Raw genomic sequence first — 15032 nt, forward strand, 5'->3', positions numbered from 1 at the left:
CCTTGGCTTGTAAAAACAAGGGAAACAGTTTTAAACTTAAATGTCTCCTTCAAGCAGGTTGTTGCTGTTTCATACTTTTAGTGCCAATAATGGCAGGACTTGCAAACAATTTTTTCTAGAGAGAGAATGGCTAAGCACTATAAATTGACACCATTTGAACTTGTCCTCTCGGCCATCGAACATTTTGAAGTCAATCTAAGCAAATTCATTAATGATGAGAATATTGCCGATGACAAAAAGCTGCTTTTACTTCAAGATGCAATACGACGTGTGGACAAACATAAACCTTATCGTGAGAGACCCACCGTCACCGCCGCCGCCACTGATCCCTCTAAACAGGAAACATCTCCTCAAGATTCTGCAGCACTGCCATCAAAGGAGAAGGACTTGAATTCAAGTGTTTCAAAAATTGGAAACCTATTGCCACTGACCTATCGAGAACAGAGTAAAAGAGTATTATCTTATCTCATGTTAGAAACTGCTGATGAACATCAAGTTCAAGTCCATAGCACAGGGGAACAAATTATAATTCAGGGAAAAAGTTATAATCTAGTTGATTTAATTTGTGATATGGTAACGAATCGTAACTGACTTTTATCATTTGTCGATAATTTGTCCACTTTTCTAAGTTTACCAAATTTTCCCAAGGGTATTATTGGCAATAATCAAATTCTAAAGAAACTAATAGAATACAGTCCTCCATCACCACCAACATCATCTCCATTTAAAAAAAGAAGAACAATATTCAATACTTGCAAATACTAGTAACAGCACTGATTTTACAACACATGTGGCTGCCAGTCAAAAGCGAAGACGAATTGATTCATCCTCCAGTGTGCAAAAGGGGAGTGGACATTACACTACGTGCTTGCGTTCAAAATGGATGAAGTTCTGAAAGGTGTCTATGAAAATATTGGTGACGCGGAAAGTTTAAGTTCTCCCAAAAATCTTTCTAACGCTTTCTCTGGCACCACCACATTGAAAAAAGCAAAAGAGTATCTAGAAAATGAACCGAGTTATACACTGCACTGGAATCACAGGCTTCGCAGCAAACAATATCGACAAACTAAAGCCTTTTCCCCTATGCATATAATGCAAACGGATCTTTTAACTTTGGACGCAATTCAACAACGTCACAATGCACCCTTTTAGAAAAATTCAATCGGATCGTGGCAGTGAATTTGTTAATCCCCATGTGCAAAAAGTTCTATTGAAATATAATACAACACTTTATCATAGTCGCAGCCCGATAAAGGCTGCATTGGCTGAACGATTAATAAGAACGATTCGTCTATTAATTTCAAGATATTGTACCCTGAAAAATACATCGGCTTTTATTCAAGATTTAGATAAATTAGTGCAGATATACAACCATCAACCTCATTGATCCCTGTCCAAGTCAAACCCTCGAGATGTTCACTACAATAAAAATACATTTGATGCTTTTCTAAAGCAATACTCCAACGGTGAAAAAGAAAAAAAAAATGTGAAGAAGAAATTCAATGTTGGTGATACTGTTCGAATTAACAGAACCACCAATATTTTTGGAAATGGGAATTATTTATGGAGCACCGAACTTTTAAAGTGTCCAAAATCCTGGACACCGAGCCCACGACATATCGACTGCGAGACACCAAAGATGATGAGATTCTCGGTGGTTTTTATGAATATGAACTGCAAAAAGTTAGAAACACTAGCGAAATTTATCAAATTGAAAAGATATTAAAGAGTCGTACTCGTAGGGGCAAGAGACAGTTGCTTGTTCGCTGGCTAGGATACAACTCATATTTTGATTCTTGGGTCAGTGCTGAAGACATTAACAATGCCCAATGATTTCTATGTGACTTTCATGTCCAATATTTCCGATCCTCTATACAATGACTTGAATAGAACAAGTGTTTTTGGACGAAACTCTCCCCCACCATCAAATTCGACGGAAAGTATGAAGTAACTCTTGTCGACTGTATTCTCAAAAATATTTATGACATCCTGAGAAAGGATCGTAAATATGAAATAAAAATTAGACCCTATGATTGGCCGCCGCCATCCTCAAGTGATCAAGAAAAAATTCAAAAAATCAATTGGATGAATTATCCATGCATTGAATTACCCTACGAGGAACTCGCCTGTATGGGTGAGTTATGTCGTTCTATTAATAAAAGAATTTACGCTCATAAAAAGGGAGCTTTTCATTTCAACTATTCAAAGGAGGAGGGCAAGATCTACATTAGTTCACCTATTGCCAGTGAAAAGGTTATTCTCAATGATAGTCTAAAGGATGTTCTTGGCTTTAAGCTCAATATAATCAATGGCAAAAGTGCCGGAAACACTAATTTCATTTTCTCTGACTATCCACCAGCCTTCTCCACAGACCCTTCTATATTTCTCTGAGCTTGATTTGTGGAAACTTCGAGAGTTGGTAATTCAAATGTTCCCCTCCTACGAGTTCTTGAACGAAAAACCAATCAAGAACATATTCACCACTACAATATAAAGGATCTTCAGTATATTCCCGTAAACACTTCCTATTTGGAACTCTGTCAGTTAACACTAAGAACCGAATTGGGTGATCCCATAGCAATTTCAAAATGTTTGGCTGTGATTACATGCCATTTTCGTCCCATCGTTCAAAACCAAGATGTCTGATAAAAAAGTGGTATTCACCTGTCCTGATATTGACTGGTATGTTAATACTCTTGGCACAAGACAACAGGGCAATGAATTGGACTATTGCAAGGGTCGCTCGTCAATGTCTGGCTATAGTCTTGGCAGTTGGTTTGCTAAGCTGTTTCGCTCTTCACTACCACTGGCTAGAAAATATCTTGTACCGGCTGCGACAGATTTTGCATCCTCTACACTATACGATTGGGGCTCTGGCAAGGATTTAAAAAAAACTGCTTCGGAAAATCTTAGGTCCAGTGCGCGAACCCTTGGTGAGAGATTAAAACAAAATGGTAAAGGCTTAAAAAGGTCGAGAAACAATGCATCACTCATCAGTCTCCACTCAGGTCGGAAACGAAAGACATCATCCCTCTTGTCAAAAAAAAGAAGGAAAAAGCCGACACGTGCTGTTAACAGAAGAAGAAGCCCCAGGAAGAAAAGTGTTAGATCGAAACTAGATTTATTCTCCTAAAATGTCCTACCTACCGCATAAGGATTCTCAACCTTCAATCACCGCCTCATTGAATCTATTCAATGCTGAAAATGTTGATGTGAGTGTCAAGCATGGATACTATGAACAATTTTATCCATAGCAACCCCTCTCCGATAATATCCACTTTCAAATTTATTCCAATGAAGACTACTTTATGGACATGTCTTCGACATTTATAGATTTGCAAATGAAAGTCCGGAAATCCGATAATACAATGCCAATTCGGGGCGATGGAATATCCTATGAAAATTGTAAATTACATAATTTATTTCGTCAAATTAGTGTCTACATCAATGGCACGCTGGTGAGCACAAGCAACAATCTCTCATTTTATACAAGCTATATGCAATTCATAATGATGACACCCAAGTCATACAAGGAATTGAGAGGCATCTTCAATGGATATGAATATATTACTAATACTGATAGTACAGATGCACTTAAAAATGCTACAACTAGGGAATTATATCTAGTTGGAAAAATATATCATGAAATATTTAATATACCCCAATGGCTGCCACCCAATGTTAAAGTTGATATAAATTTAATGCTTGCACCCTCCAGTTTCATATTGAGAAAAGAACTTCCTGCCAATCCCGATGTAAGTCTCTCCCTCGCCTCGGCAATACTTCATGTACGCAAACAACAGGTCATGAGTTCTGTTGTTTTGGCAGTGGAAAAACTGAGAGCCAATGGAAATAATATTAAACTACTTGTTCCTCATACAATCACCAATCAACGTCATATTGCAATGGGCTCACGCACCTTCATCGATTCATCCTTTATCAATGGTGAAATTCCGTCGAAACTTGCTTTGGCATTTATAAAAAGTGCCAGTGCAATAGGATCATGGACTTAATGCCCACATAAATTTGAGATGTTTGGACTTTTATCTATTGTGTGTAAAGTAAACGGTATCCCACTCTACAATCTATCTTTTGATTAATGCTATAGAACATTGTATGAGTTGACCATGCAAACCCTAGATCATGATTCGCAATTATTTGAAAATGGTATAACCGAAGATATGTTTGCTAAAACACATGGTGTCATTGTATTGGATTTGTCTGGCACACAAAATATGAGTATAGTAATTACGGGGAGTGTGCGTTTAGATTTTACATTTGCCGACCCATTAGCTGAGAGTATTGCAATAATATCACTAAATCATTGTGAAACCTATTGGGAAATCACTCCCGAAGGCAGTGTTCTACTAGACTTGGCGCCATGAACACCAGTCAAATAATCAATGTATTTAATAGGGACCCCTACATGTCCCAGTACAAATCCTATTGTCTGCCCTCGGACTTTCTTGGAAAAATTCAAAGTGTCAACAATACCTTGATTATTGTAAATAGCAGTCCGTCGACAGTGCTGACGGGTCATTGGCTGTGCATCTTTCAAACAATGAACACGATTGAATTTTTTGATCTTCTTGGTCTACCCTATACATTCTTCACGCCTCACATCAGCAACTTTATTGAGATCAGGGGGAAAACTATTGTGCAAATTTGGAAGAGGGTGCAGGATCTGACGACTGAAAGCTGCGGCTTCCATGCACTACTATATTTTGTGTTCCGATGTCGCGGCTATACTTACAAGCAGTTTCTCCACATTTATGTTGACAATCCTCGTCTGAAGGACTTTCTAGTGGAAAATATCCTCTCAGACCTATACAGTATTGATTTCAGTGCCCTAAGAGTAAAGCGCTTAAAAAATGTATGTGAATTTGTTTATTAATAAAATGCATATATATATACAACAATTTCTTTAAATCTTCACTTTAGATTTCTTCTTCGATGTATAGGCAACTGTCGTGAACCACTAATGCTGGTAAATCATTTGGATACACTGTATATTGATCTTGATTGACTGCAAAGTCAGGGTCACATTTTCTACAGTACAATGTAACTTCACTCTTGTCATATCTCTTTGTATAGTCAATGATACTATTTGCATTCATATTATGAAATTCACGAGTTTCAATCTGTCTATTTGAAGCAATATCACATACAGTGTTTTTAAACGGTGAATCACATTCGGTAACTGCCAAATAAAAATCACGTGGTTTATAGTCATAGTAGGCAGTGTCATCACAACGATGACGTAGAAACCAAATTGTCTTGTTAGCCCAACAGTTGAATCGTAGACCAGATTCCTCTTCCCAGAATAATTTAAATCCACGATGATACCAATCTCGTAGAAATAAACTAAAATCACGTTTGGGATTCTTTCCAATCATAGCGGGGTAAGTATTCTCCCACTGATCACATTTATCATAGTGACAATTGGAGCACAGGTGCCCTCTAGGGTGAGAGTCACAAATCTCTTCAAGACATGAATTACATCCTTTAATTTGTACTGCATAGCCTCAATGTAATTTGCAAGGATTACATAATTTACAATTTTCACTATAGTCAGCTATAATTGTACAATTCTCACATTGAGTCCAACTGCTAAGAGTTTACATGCGCAACAGGCATATGTTGAGCAGTTTTGGTGTCTGATGTCAACTCTCTCAAAGACAACACAAATCAGATAATCTTTGTTCTTTAACGTCAATGAGGGGAAATGAGGGAGAGGAGTAACTGTTTGATTTGACCTCTTTCGAAGGACGGGGAAACCCTGTACAATGGTAATGATTTCAAAGATGTATCTACGATATGATTCTGCCTTGTTCCTATCGATATATCCATAAACTGGCTATAAGCACTTGAGTCACATTTTAAAAGTTTCATACAATAGTCCAATGGGGGAGAATCACTCCTCATTATATTGTCAAGTGTTTCCTGACAAGAGAATATCCTGCGTTTAAGAGATAACTCGAAAAAATCATCATCCAAAGTCGAATGTTTTCCGTAAACCCTAAATTTGCCCTAATTCTCGCTTTCTCAAATTTATTCACTTTTTAATCCTTTCACTCCTACTGCTGACTTTAGACTAGCACTGATTCGCTAGCTCCATGGTCAGAAAAGAAAGGGAACATTTTTGATTTCGAAACAATTTTATTGAATAATTACAACAACAACAATAGTACAGAGCATGTGCAATTAGCGATAGTTTATTGTCTTCGATATGCTTCACTAATGCACTTAAAGCACATTGAAGTCCATTCACATGGGCTATATCAACTTTTGCAGCGAAACATAATTGATCCTCCATTTTAAATTTGCTCAAGGATATCACATATCTTGCATATACTGCATCCCATTCCAGACAAAGACGTGATCCTTTCGTGATTTCCACCGCAATGTTAGGCGCTCTTGTATTATTACCATCAACTCCACTATCAACTTCTAAGAGGGTAAACATTCCACTCATCGCCATCAACACAAATATATATCCAAATGAGTAAAGTCAAACTGTTCTCACTCCTTTGAATTCTATTCACAGACTAATAAAACTATAGCAAAAACCCTTTCCTCATATTCACTCCGTCGCTAATATGTTTGCGAGCCCTCTGATTGGCTGAGAAGGAAACACGTGATCTAACTGTTTTCTGGAGACTCATAACATTCGCGTCGAACATGTACATTCTCACTGTCAAAAACCATAAAACATACATAAATTGCTGTTAACATCCATCAAAGTGAGAAAGTTCCTGTTTTTTCATTCTCACTGACAAAAACCATAAAACAGACATGAATTGCTGTTGACATCAATAAATGTGAGAAAGTTCCTGTTTTTTCATTCTCACTGACAAAAACCATAAAACAGACATGAATTGCTGTTGACATCCATGAAAAACATCAAATAAATTGACCAACACACATAACCATCCAAGAAAACATCCATAAAAGTGAGAAAATTCCTGTTATTTCAAGTGAGAAAATTCCTGTTTTTCCATTCTCACTGACAAAAACCATAAACCACGTGGTAATGTCTCGAGTTATAGGGTCCTCTCTACATATGAGATTGAAACATATACATGTTCAATCTGACGGTGTGTTTGTCATTAAAGTGATATGACGTCCTGACGGTCTCTCCAACTATTTCAGACAAAATTGATATTTTACTAATATGTTGAGGTTGAATACTGAACATAATTAAACTTCTATATTGATACTCAACATAAAAAGTCAATTCTTTCTATTCTTATAGGGTACACATTATATAACATAATGTAAGCTTTAGTTTCACACACACCCAAAGCGAAATTGATAAAATTTGCCTAATTTTTTAAGTAGGGGACCCCCCCCCCAAAAAAAAAGCAAGAGAGCTGGCGTAACTTCTATTTATCATATACATAATAAAATATTACTATACCGGTTATTGATAACTATACAGTGTAGAAAAATTAAAAACAATATTTAATTTTAAAACGTTTTTAAAGAATTCATGGCACACGACCGCAGGACTGGATTCAATTATGTTGATTCGCTTTATTTGTAATGAAATTAAGCTGTGCTTGGCGATCTGTGTTTACGTATTAGCTATACTGCGGGAGGGGGTGAGTCATTGTTTAGGGGGGGGTCGGTACGGTGGTGTAATATTCGTTCAAAAGTTAAATAAAAAATAAAAGTTTTTTTAATTTAATGTAAGGAGCGAAAATAAAAAATATAAATAACAGAAATTTTTAATAATCATACATGGTCGGTACCCTCCTCCACGTCGCGCTCTTTGCGCGGCAAAGGTATTGTTTCCAAAAAAATATTTTTAAGAAATAGTCAAACTTTATCGGAAAGAGAGAGACGTTTTGGATGGTCCCGCCCCGTTCCACTATGGAGTCATTTCTGTTCGTTTTAAGTTCATGTAGCTCTTTAATTAAAATTAAAAAAATTGTTTTTTTATCATTTCTGTTACATTTTTGTCTATATTTCCTGTATTGATTTTTGCTCCCCAAATAATTAAAACAAAATCCCCCCCCCCCCATGGACAATGCCCCCCTGGAAAAATAAGAAATTACTCCGTTGAGAAGGGTATGTGAGTTTTATTTTTTTTTAATTTCGGGAGGGCAAAGGAATTTTGGTACTTGTGTATCATACGCCACTCCCTCAAGTTTACGCTGTGTAATAGTCGAGAACACCCCAGGTTGTTCGTCAGTTACTTCGGTACTTTAGAAATAACTTTGAGCTATATATTGGCATATTGGGGGGAGGGGATTAATGCATAGCGGGTCTCCATGAAAAATGTGTTTGGTTTAATTATCCTGCATATTAGATAGATCGATAGAGAATCGTATTTTAAAACCAAATATACGGCCATGAACATAGTAAAGTAACATAAATGAAAGGCAAGAATAACATAAACTTTGATCAGCGATCATCATATAACACTTACATGACGAACTACATAAACCTAATAATAGTACTTAATACTTATAAAAACGGTCATTGAAAAAAAAACACACAAACAAAAAATTACACTTACTTTATGCTTGGATTTTTTTTTTAGTTAAAAAAATTTCCATATAACTCACTAATCTTATTTGATTTTTTTTTTGCCATAACTATAAAGTCTCGTCATATTCATTAGACATGTCCCTAGCATTTATCCCCCCCCTTATGGGCAAATATATAGCCCACCGTATAGAGTTCCAGTATATTATGTCACGTCTGTTTTTCTTGTCTGGTGATAAGATGAAAATATTGACGAGTGATATTTTCTACAGTGTGTATTGTTACAATAAAATTCTAAAAAAGGTTGTTTCAATAAGAATTCTTGCACATTGTATTTTTTATTAATCTAGAGGACTGGTTAAAAAGTAATTCTTAATTAAAAATTTGAATAAACTTGCCCTGAAAATCAGGAATGCTTAGCAAACTGTCACATGTCAAACAGTATTAACTGTGAAATTGGATTCAGGAGGCCTTTTTTAAGACTTAAGAAAAAAGGTTTAACTTTAGTTAAAAGAGCAGGGTATGGAGGAGGATGCACCGCACAAATATATTAATATCTGTTTTTTTTTTAGTTTTAGTGCTGTCCCCTACTTACAGTTGAAAAATATTTCTTCTTAAAATTTAATTTCTGATCTGTTTTTAAATAATAGAGGGACACACACCACCCCATTCATGATAATTTCCCCACGGAAAACTCCCCGACGGAGAGGTCCCACGGGCAAGATAGTCCCCCCATCAATTTTACCACGTAAAAGTTCATGCTCACTGCAAGTGCCCATCCCCCCCCCCAAAAAAAAAAATCTTGTTCACTATTCTGGACGAAAAATTCTTCTGAACATAATCTAACTCGAAAAAATATTTATTTTTTGAGGTCCCAAAGTGTGATCGTCTCAATAAATTGCTCCTAAAATATCATAAATAGGCTAATTTGAATTGACATCATAAGCTCTAGTGCCCTTTTGGGGTTACCAACAAAAATATAGAGAAACTAGTCCCTTTCCCATACTCATTTTTTCCCCGAAGTTACCCAATTAAAATTTGAGATAGCCATTTTGTTCAACATAGTCGAAAATCTAATAAATATGTTTTTTAGGATGACTTAATCCCCCACAGTTCCCAGGGGAAGGGCTGCAATTTATGAACTTGGCCCATTGTTTACATATTGTATTGGTTATTATGAAGTTTACAGACATTTTCATGAAGGAATTTTTTCTGGTGGGGGGGGGGGCAGAAGGAGGGGATTACTCGGGAAAATCTTTCTGTGGAGGATGTTTCCTTGGGGTAAGGGACATTTCTATGAAGGGGGCGCCGGATTTCCCAGCATTAAATAAAAAATTAAATAAAAAAAAACTGAAAGAAGTTCTTTCAACTAAAAGTAAGGAGCAACACAAGAACTTAAAACGAATAGAAATTATTACGTATATCAGTGGGATCATCCCCAAGTCAATACCTCGATCCGCACACAACTGTTTTTTATAGTTCTTTCAACCTGGAACTATAGTATTCTTAAACGGACAGTGCTAGTATCCTGCTGGTTATTTAAAAAAAATTTTAACTGTATCTTAAACAGAGTGGTCCTGAATAAGATGATAGACTTCTTATATATGTAATAGCATCTGCTGGACAAAAGAAAAAATAAACAAACAAGTTATACTTCTCAATATTAATCTGAACTTTTAAAAACTTTTTTATTATTTCAGTAAAATTACACAAAGATTTTGCTCCTAATGTTAATTCTAAATATGAGAATATTATGATGTTTAGTATCACTCAGAGACTGCAAATGGACTGATAACGTTTGCTTAAGTCCTGAAAGAGGGGGAAATATAATCTAAAAGTGAAAGGTCTTAAATTACAAGCACACCGTCAGATATAGCTTATCAGAAAGCCCTATTACATATGTTTCAAGCTCATATCTGCAAAAATCTGCAACTATATCTGCAACTTTGTATTTTTTGCCAGAAGAAAGATCACGGAGGCGTGTTTATTTATTTTTTTTCAGGGGTAATCGTACCGACCCATTGGCCCTAGAACATCAAGAGAGAGCTCATTCGAACGAAAATTAAAATTTAAAGTGCCCTTTTCAGTGACCAAAAATGCTGGAGGGCAACTTGGCCCTAGGGTTGTAAATAATGTAGTTTGCCCTTTTTTACATGCAGGATTTATCATTAGGAAAAGGAAGCATCTATCTGCAATATCTCAAGAACGGTTAAGGGTATAAACTCAGAAGACAGGTTGATATAGATGTTAAAAAGTGATCCGAGAGCAACCAGTTTCTCTCTCATTCCCTTTTTAGACGTCCTCTGCCAAAGATAGCTGATAAAAATTTTGGGATAGCCATCTTCTTCAAAAAAGTCGAAAAGCCAAATAACTATATCTCCTAGGATAATAAAAAACCCCAGAATTTCCTGGGACAAGCGTTGTAAGTTATATAATTGACTCGTTGTTAGTAGAGAGGGGTCAGGAGGTACAAACGGGAGTCCTTATATGGGCATAGAATACTGACGGGAGTCCATATATGGGCATGGAGTCATTAGGGAGAATGATTACGTAATGGGGTCAATGACCTAAATTGATTGCGTAATCAAAGTGTGTCAACAACAACAACATCGACCTTGACATTCACTGAGAGCGTGCACTTACAACACCGGTACGAACCACGTGGTTTATGGTCCATATTTGGGCATAGAATACTGACGAGGCACCAAATATGGGCATGGAGTCATTAGGGAGAACACGTGGTTAATGGGGTCAATGACCTAAATTTCACAACAACAACATCGACCTTGACATTCGCTGAGAGCGTGCACTTACAACAACAACAACATCGACCTTGGAACACCTGTGCTGTCGACCTCAATTCACCTATCGTGAATCAATAATTCCCCTTAGAAACAACAAATTAATGTCCCCTTTCTTGACAGATCAATCAATCAATGACATCATCTGTCAGACTTTAAAAATTTTCACCCTAGAAACATTTCTCCAGGAATAGATCCAAATCATTAATGTCTTTGCCTCGGGAACAACTCTTTTGGTCGAACTCCAAAGGATATTAATAACCAAAGGCCATGGAAACAATTAGGCAAGAAACATCTTAGCGATGAATTGTTTTAGCGCGCGAAAAGGTTTCTTATTAATTTGAAATGCGTTAGCGCAGAGATGCCAATAACAAAGGAACACGCTGAATTTACGTTTAGGGATTATTTGGGCGAAACCGTTTTAGACAGGTTATGGAGCTATTTTGGCGAAACAGATAGAGACATTTTAAAAGAAGATTTTTGAAGAGATTTTGGAAGAGGTTTTGAGTGTGGTCGTTATAATACACACGTTTCATATGAACAGTGTTGTGAGGTCCTCTAACCCAACCCCAAAGGGTTCCAATCCTCCTGCCCCAACCCCGAAGGAAGCCCCCGGTCCTCAAAAGCCCCCCAAGCGCCCCAAGGCCCACCCCCGGTCCCCAAATGTCCCCCCGGCCCCCAACTGTCCCCCCGGACCCTCCAAGGCCCCCCCCCGCGCCCCCCGGGCCACCGGCGCCCCCACAGGTCCACCCAGACCCCCAAATGCCAGCCCCGCGCCCCCCACCGACCCATCGAGCTCCCAAAGGACCAACGGGGTCCCAAAGGCCCTTCACCGGCCCCCAACTGCCCCAAAGGCCCTTCCCGGGTCCTCAAAGATCCCCTGGACGCCCAAAGGACCAACGGGGCCCCAAACGCCCGCCACCGGGCCCCCAATGTCCCCCCGGCACCCAACGGCCCTCCCTGTGCCCCAACGGCCCACCCAGACCCCAATGGCCATCCCCGGGCCCCCAAAAGGCCCATCGAGCTCCCAAAGGACCAACGGGGTCCCAAAGGCCCTCCACCGGTCTCCAAATGTCCCCCCGGCCCCCAAAGGCCCGCCCTGTGCCCAAAGGCCCTCCCTGTGCCCCAAAGGCCCTCCCCCGGCCCCCAAAGGTCCCCCGGACCAGAGAAGCGCCGCCGGGATACACACACACACACACACACACACACACACACACACACACACACACACACACACACACACACCACACACACACACACACACACACACACACACACATAGGTGAGTGTTGTCTGAAACCTATGATTTGGGATATGTAATTTGCTATTTCTGACTTTTCATAACCGGATTTCTTAGTCTTTCGTAGGTGTGTGGTGTCTGAAACCTATGATTTGGGATGTGTGGGTTGCTATTTCTTGACTTTCCTGAGCAGGATTTCTTAGCCATTCGTAGGTGTGTGTTGACTGAAACCTATGATTTGGGATGGTTAATTTGCTATTTTTGACTTTTCTGAGCTAGATTTCTTAGCCTTTCATAGGTGTGTCCTTTCAGAAAATTATGATTTGGGAGGTATAGTTTGCTTTTTGGACTTTTCAGAGCTAGGATTCTTTGTCACTCATAGGTGTTTGTTGTCTGAAACTTCGAGTTTGGGATGATTAGTTGGCTATTTCAGACTTTTCTGAGCTAAGGTTTCTTAGTATTTCGTAGGTGAATGCTGTCTGAAACTTATGATTAGGGATATGTAAATTACTATTTCGGGCTATTCTGAGTTAGATTTCTTAGTCTTTCATAGGCGCGTGATGTCTGAAAACTATGATTTGGGCTATGTAATTTCCTTTTCTGACTTTTCATAACCGGATTTCTTAGTCTTTCGTAGGTGTGTGGTGTCTGAAACCTATGATTTGGGATGTGTGGGTTGCTATTTTTTGACTTTTCTGAGCAGGATTTCTTAGCCATTCGTAGGTGTGTGTTGACTGAAACCTATGATTTGGGATGGTTAATTTGCTATTTTTGACTTTTCTGAGCTAGATTTCTTAGCCTTTCATAGGTGTGTCCTTTCAGAAAATTATGATTTGGGAGGTATAGTTTGCTTTTTGGACTTTTCATAGCTAGGATTCTTAGTCACTCATAGGTGTTTGTTGTCTGAAACTTCGAGTTTGGGATGAGTAGTTGGCTATTTCAGACTTTCTTGAGCTAAGGTTTCTTAGTATTTCGTAGGTGAATGCTGTCTGAAACTTATGATTTGGGATATGTAAATTACTATTTCGGGCTTTTCTGAGTTGAATTTCTTAGTCTTTCATAGGTGTGTGATGTCTGAAACCTATGATTTGGGATGTGTAGTTTGCTATTTTCGACTTTTCTGAGCTAGGTTTCTTAGCCTTTCATAGGTATGTGTTGTCAGAAAATTCTGATTTGGGCTGTGTAGTTTGCTATTTCAGGCTTTTCTGAGCTAAGGTTTTCTTAGTATTTCTTAGGTGAATGTTGTCAGAAACCAATAGTTTGGGATGTCTAGTTTGCTATTTTTGACTTTTCTGAGCTAGGTTTCTTAGTCTTTCGTTGGTGTGTGTTGACTGAAACCTATGATTTGGGATACGTAGTTTGCTATTTTTGACTTTTCTGAGCTGGATTTATTAGCCTTTCCTAGGTGTGTGTTGACTGAAACCTATGATTGGGATGAGTGGTTTGCTATTTTTGTATTTTATTAGCTAGATTTATTATCCGTTAATATGTGTGTGTTTTCTGAAACTTATGATTTTGGATGTGTAGTTTTCTATTTTAGATTTTAATAGCAATGATTATTATTCCGTCATATGAGTTTGTTGTCTGAAACTTCTAGTTTGGGATGAGTAGTTTCGCTATTTCAGGCTTTTCTGAGCTAAGGTTTCGTAGTCTTTCATAGGTGAATGATGTCTGAAACCTATGATTTGGGATATGTAAATTACTATTTCGGGCTTTTCTGAGTGGGATTTCTTAGTCTTTCATAGGTGTGTGTTGTCTGAAACCTATGATTTGGGATGGGTGAATTGCTACTTTTGACTTTTCTGAGCTGAATTTCTTAGCCTTTCATAGGTGTTTGTTGTCTGAAACCTATAGTTTGGGATGACTAGTTTGCTATTTTTGACTTTTCTGAGCTAGGTTTCTTAGCCGTTCTTAGGTGAGTGTTGTCTGACACCTCGGATTTGGGATATGTAAATTACTATTTCGGGCTTTTCTAAGCTAGATTTCTTAGTCTTTCATAGGTATGTGCTGTCTGAAACCTATGATTTGGGATGTGTGGGTTGCTATTTTTGACTTTTCCGAGCTGGATTTCTTAGCCGTTCATAGGTGAGTGCTGTCTGAAACTTGTGATTTGAGATGGTTAATTTGCTATTTCCGGCTTTTATTAGCTAGGTTTCATAGCCTCTCATAGGTGTGTGTTGTCAGAAAATTACGATTTGGGATGTGTAGTTTGCTATTTGAACTTTTCAGAGCTAGGATTCTTAGTCCATCATTGGTGTTTGTTGTCTGAAACCAATAGTTTGGGATGACTAGTTTGCTATTTCAGGCTTGTTCATTTTGAATTTCTGTCATGAAATGCAAGAGTTGGAAAATTAGGGTCTTAGTCCACCAGCTCAGTATTAGGGTCCCAGTCCACCAGCCTGAACGGTGGAAATTCACTAGCTCAGAATTGGGGTCTTAGTCCACCAGCCTGAATGGTGGAAATCCACTAGCTCAATATTGGGGTCTCAGTCCACCAG

This window comes from Artemia sp. Qi Xiang Cuo, chromosome 5 (assembly GCF_049724085.1).
Source record: "Artemia sp. Qi Xiang Cuo chromosome 5, ASM4972408v1, whole genome shotgun sequence".
NCBI classification, from domain to species: domain Eukaryota; kingdom Metazoa; phylum Arthropoda; class Branchiopoda; order Anostraca; family Artemiidae; genus Artemia; species Artemia sp. Qi Xiang Cuo.